Source organism: Mus caroli, unplaced genomic scaffold, assembly GCF_900094665.2.
Source record: "Mus caroli unplaced genomic scaffold, CAROLI_EIJ_v1.1 scaffold_13541_1, whole genome shotgun sequence".
Lineage (NCBI taxonomy): Eukaryota > Metazoa > Chordata > Mammalia > Rodentia > Muridae > Mus > Mus caroli.
The window spans coordinates 25556-31654 of NW_018389161.1; positions in this window are offsets into that span (position 1 = coordinate 25556).

A 6099-nucleotide genomic window follows, 5' to 3' on the forward strand; every position below is an offset into this window, starting at 1 on the left:
ACTGGGGCATATAAAGTTGCAAGACCAAGGGGCCTCTCTTCCCAATGATGGCCGACTAGGCCATCTTCTGCTACATATGCAGCTAGAGACATGAGCTCTTGGAGTTAGCTCATATTGTTGTTCCACCTATAGGGTTGCAGACCCTTTCAGCACCTTAGCCCAGAAACTTAGAATATTCAACATACAATTTGCAAAACACAAGAAAAATCAAGAAAAAGAAAGGCCAATGCGTAGATACTTCATTCCTCCTAAGAATAGGGAACACAATACCCATGGAAGGAGTTACAGAGACAAAGTTTGAAGCTGAGATCAAAGGATGGACCATTCAGAGACTGCCCCACTCAGGGATCCATACCATAATCAGCCACCAAATGCAGACTATATTGCATATGCTAGCAAGATTTTGCTAACATGACCCTGATATAGCTGTCTCTTGTGAGGCTATGCCAGTGCCTGGCAATACAGAAGTGGATGCTCACAGTCATCTACTGGATGGAACACAGGGCCCCCAATGGAGGAGCTAGAGAAAGTGCATAGATATTTCTATAGTACAACCCACCTCAAATTGAATCGCATTTTTGAGTGAATATTGTTCTGGTATATAAAACCAGGAGCAAACATTGAAGTATAATGTCAAATTTTATTTTATAACCAGGCCAAATTTGCAGTCTCCTCTGAACAAGAAGAGATAAGCATTCCTGATTACAAGCTGTGGAGGCTGTTTATACTCAAACTCAAGGCTAAGGTAGTGAATGATTAAAAAAAATCAGAAATTATTGCATTGTATAATTTAGTTAACTATCAACCAGTTCATAGAACACACAATGAAACAATGGAAACAAACTATGATGGGTAAATCAGAAGATTATTGAGAAAGAAGAAATGAAATAAGATTGACTTTTAACTTCTAACAGGAGGAAAGAAATACACTATATGGAACAATATAGACTTAAACAAAATAGTTATAACAGGAAAAGAAAGATAAAATGTCAGCAGGTCCGTAACAAGTATAATTTTCTTTATTTGGGTTTCATTGAGAACCCCAGATTACTTTGATCCATTAAGTACACTATAATGTATAATACATATTGACTGTGTAATAGATTCACTATATATTTAATCCTGTGCCTTAGGGGCATCATTCATACCAAGAGTCTCTTCTATAGGAAGAAGTCATTTGCTGTGGATCTGGGTAGAAGTTGTGCTCAGCAGGTAAGAGCACTGAATATTCTACTGAATAGTTCTGAGATCATATCCCATCAACCATAACGTGGCTTGCAACCACCTGTAATGGAATCTGACACCCTCTTCTGGTGTGTATGAAGACAGCTACAGTGTACCTATTCATAATAATAAATAAACTTTAAAAAAAATTTAAAAAGAAAGAAAATTGTCTTCTGCAGGCAGCAAGGTGGAGCATAGGAGCCCTCAAAAACTGAGAACACCATGTCTGACCTCAAGCAGTACTACATAGCAATAGTGATTTAAAAAAAACAAAAAACAAAAAACAAAAATAACTGCATTGTATTTGTACAGAAGCACACACTTTGATCAAGGGAATCAAATAGAAACCCCAGAAATAAACCCACACACTCATGGACACTGGAGTTTGACAAGGAAACCAAAACTACACAGTGGAAAAAATAAAGTATCTTCAAAGAACGGTGCTGGTATCAGTGGATATCTACATATGGAAGAATGAAAATAGATCCACTTTTATAACTATGCACAAAACTCAAGTCCAGGTGGATCAAGGACCTCAACACAAAAATGGATATACNTTAAATTTCATAGAATGTAAAGTGAGAAATACCCTTGAACTCATTGGTACAGGAGACAGTTTCCTGAACAGAATACCAATGGTTCAGGCTCTAAGATCAACATCGATGAATAAGGTCTCATGAAAGTGCAAAGCTTCAGGAAGGAAAGGAAACTGTCCATGTAACAAAATAGCGCCCTACAGCCTTAGAAAGGGTCTTTACCAACCCTACGTATGACAGAGAGCAAATATCCAAAATTTACCAAAAATTCAAGAAGTTAGACACCAACAACACAAATAATCCAATTACAAATGGAGAACAAGGCTAAACACAGAGTTCTCAACAGAGGAATCTTAAGTGACTGGGAAGCACTTAAAGAAATGTTCAAATCCAATGGAGTTCTAACACTTTAGTCATCCCAGGATATTGGGATGGCCAAAGGGATAATTTGGTCTGAGACTATGTGTCAATTGTTGTGTGTGCTGCTGATGGCAAAACCAGAGAGGTGGAGCTGCATAATCCCCTTCTGACAAAGAAGATTTGAGTTCCAACACAGGACAGCTTGCCAAAGACCAGCCTCCAACTGGAGACAGTTGCTGAGTGTGATGGTTTGTATATTCTTGAACCAAGGAGTGGCTCCTTGGGGAGGTGTGGCCTTGTTGGAATTGGTGTGACCTGGTTGGAGTAGGTGTGTTACTGTGGGTGTAGGCATAAGATTCTCACGCTAGTTGCGTGGAAGTCAGTCTTCCACTAGCAGCCTTTGGATGTAGACAGAGGACTCTCAGCTCCTCCTGCACCATGCCTGCCTGGATGCTGCTATGTTCCCACCTTGATGGTTATGGACTGAACCTCTGAACCTGTAAGCCAGCTCCAATTAAATGTTGTTTTTTATAAGACTTGCCTTGGTCATGGTGTCTGTTCACAGCAGTAAAACCCTAACTAATACACTGAGGATTGATGTCTGTGAGTGGCTAAATAAAGGACTTGAAGTCAAAGTGAATCCACGTTCGTGGCCTTTGTACTGTTTCAGACAGCTTTGCAGCTTGCTCTCTCTCTGTTCTGCTTTCTCTGGATTTCTCCAGATAGCTCTCTCTATTTTCTGCTCAGGAAGGTTCTCTAGGCAGGTCTCTCTTGCTATTTTAAAAGATTCTCTGGATATCTCATCACTTGCAGATCATAAACCCAGTCTTTTTCTTTTTTAAATTGAATATTTTCTTTATTTACATAGTCTCCCCTCCAAAATCCCCATCCCTACTCCCCTACTCCTGCCTTAATGAGGGTATTCCTCCACCCATACACCCACTTCTGCCTTTCACCACTGGTATTCTCCTACACTGGGGAAAGCCCAGTTTTTATTTATATATGGATCTAGAAATTTACTCCAGGTTCCCGTTTGATTATCCCATGAGATGGCATTTAGTGAGTGCAGCCCCTTAATTCTTAAGAGAGAGCAAGCATGCATTTTCCTTTAATATTGCAAAAGAAGTCAGAGATCAGCCTGCCTCAGTTAAGCACTGATGGTAAATTATCTGGGTGGGACCCTGTCCTGAAATTACCATTTCTACCACACCTGGGACTAACCTTGCTCTGTCCCAGTCCTGCAATGAACTCAGGAACCTGTTTTTGTAAGCATAAACAAAAANCCCCAGCAGGGTGGGATCTCCTCTGATCACCACTCTCTAAGTCTCTTCATCTCCTTCCTTATCTTTCTAAAAATAGGCCCAGTGTGGCTGCTTTTCTTCCTTTAGATTTGTGAATGCTCTCATATAGTTCATATTGCACCCTTAGTTTTTGGGTTTTTTTTTTGTTGTTGTTTTTTTGAGAAATTATATATTTTTCAACCCATGTTTTTAGAGTTCCTTTGTATAGCCTTAGGGGCTGTCCAGAAAGTCCTAGCATTCCACATTTTGCTGAGACATTAGCCACTCCTTAGGCTTCCAGACTTGGACTCTCTCAGATTATTATGGAGTCATTAATGTTTACAGGGAGCTAGTAAGATTTCATAGAGCTTGCCTTTAATCACAGCACTCGGGAGGGAGAGGCTGGCAGATTTCTGAGTTCAAGGCCAGCCTGGTCTTCAGAGTGAGTTCCAGGACAGCCAGGGCTATACAGAGAAACCCTGTCTGGAAGAACCAAGAAAAAGAAGAAGAAAAAAACATTTACATGGAGGATATTCATCGATGGAGGAATGTAAAATGTGTATATTATACAAACAAAACAAAATAAAACAAAACAAAAAAAAACCCTCAAAACAAAAACAAACCAAAAAACCCAACCTTTATGCTCACAGCAGCCACAGATACTTGTGGAGGCCTCTGTCTGTTGGCTGGGTCCCCAGAAACATCTCATTATTTTGTCCCTACCAAGGCCATGCAGGACTCACCAACACCTAATTATTACATTTGGGTTTTTTTTGGGTTTTTTTTGTTTGTTTGTTTGTTTTTGTTTTTTAATGTTGCCTTTTTGTTGCAACTGTGCAGTGGTTCTTACTTGTTTTATTTTTATATTTTTGATTTTTGGTTTTTTGAGACAGGGTTGCTCTGTATAGCCCTAGCTATCCTAGAATTCACTCTGTAGACCAGGCTGGCCTCAACTCAGAAATCTGCCTGACTCTGGCTTGCAAGAGCTGGGATTAAAGGTGGGCGCCACCATGCCCGGCTGGTTCTTCCTTCTTGCAGAAGAAGTATTCAGCTTCATTTTGAATTTTCAGGAGCTCACAGTTAAAGAGAGTGGATATTTTAAAGAAACACCAAGTCTTTAAATGCTGGAATTTTTGAAATAATTAAGGATTTTTAAAAGGTGAACTGTGCACCGGGCTGTGGTGGTGCACACCTTTAATTCCAGCACGTGGGAGGCGAAGGCAGGTGGATTTCTGAGTTTGAGTCCAGCCTGGTCTACAAAGTGTGTTCCAGGACAGCCAGGGCTACACAGAGAAACCCCATCTCGAAAAAAAAAAAAATGAAAAACCAAAAAAATTAAAAAGGTGGACTGTGCTATGTTTATTGTGTTATGATAAAACATAAAATCTTGAGAATAATGTAAAAAGGCAAAAGTTACCATTTGGTAACGGCAAATTTGTTGAGTTGACAAGATGTCAATTGTGTGTGTGTGTGTGTGTATGTGTGTATGTGTGTGAAATGATAAAACTGATCATTTTTTGAAAAGGAGAAACCACGGTCCTGAAATGCACACAACAGTCGGTACTGCAGGAAAGCGTGTAGTGCAACTTCCTGCAGAATGATCGCTGTGGACACTGTGAGCTCTCACATGTAGGCAGGTGCTGCTGAGAAGTATTAGAAAGATGGCTGAACATGAGTCTAGGCAGCCATCCAGTAAATCAAATTCTTCCATGGATTCTATTTCAATTCCTGGCTGCATCATTTCTGTTCTGCTTTAATTTCAGCCTTTCTTCCCTAAATGATGTACTGTAGGCTCAATGTAAAGCCACATACACCTTTTCCCTCTATGTGTTGCTTTTAGCTATGCTTTTTATCACAGTGGTAGAAAGAAAATGGGGCATGGTCCTTCTTTCTGTAAGTGTTGACATGTCTGTATCAAGATTTGGGTTTGAGGCCAGTCATTGTCGGTACATGCCTTTAATCCCAGCACTTGGGAAGCAGGCAGAAGCGGGCAGATTTCTCAGTTCTAGGCCAGCCTGGTCTACAGTTTGAGTTCCAGGACAGCCAGGGCTACACGGAGAAACCCTGTCTTGAAAAAAAAAAAAAAAACCAAAAAACAAACAATCAAAGATTTGTGTTTGAGAACAAAGGACAAGATTTCATACATTCTTACATTCCATGCAATGTTTAAAACCCTGTTCTTTTTGTGCCTTATTATGCCTAGAAGGTGACCTTGAGTGTCCTTGCAGTCTCACCTATCAAATCTGTATTTCACCATAGCTGAACTAGGAATAGGTGTGTGCACTAACATGTCTGCTATGGAGGTTTTCTGGATCCAAATTGAGGACTTTACAAATTGTTTGAAAGCACTTTACACATGGGAGCTATGTTCACACCTGAAGTAATTTAGGATTCAGGATATTTTTTTTCACACTGTGAAGACTCAAGAAATACTCAGTATATGCTAGCTAATACGACCATGAGTTCTCTAAAATAAAGAATAAATGATCCATATTCACTGGATGTAGGCACTGCTGCAAATTTCCAGAACTTACACAGGGCTCATTTGTAAGTAATTATTTGACTTTCACTCTTAGTCTTTTCAGTACAGGGTAAAAGAGAGTCAGGTACTTTGGTTTAAACCTAGTGTCAAATAAAAACAAAACATAAGGCCAGAACTTTAAGAATCAATGAATCAATCTCTCTCTCTCTCTCTCTCT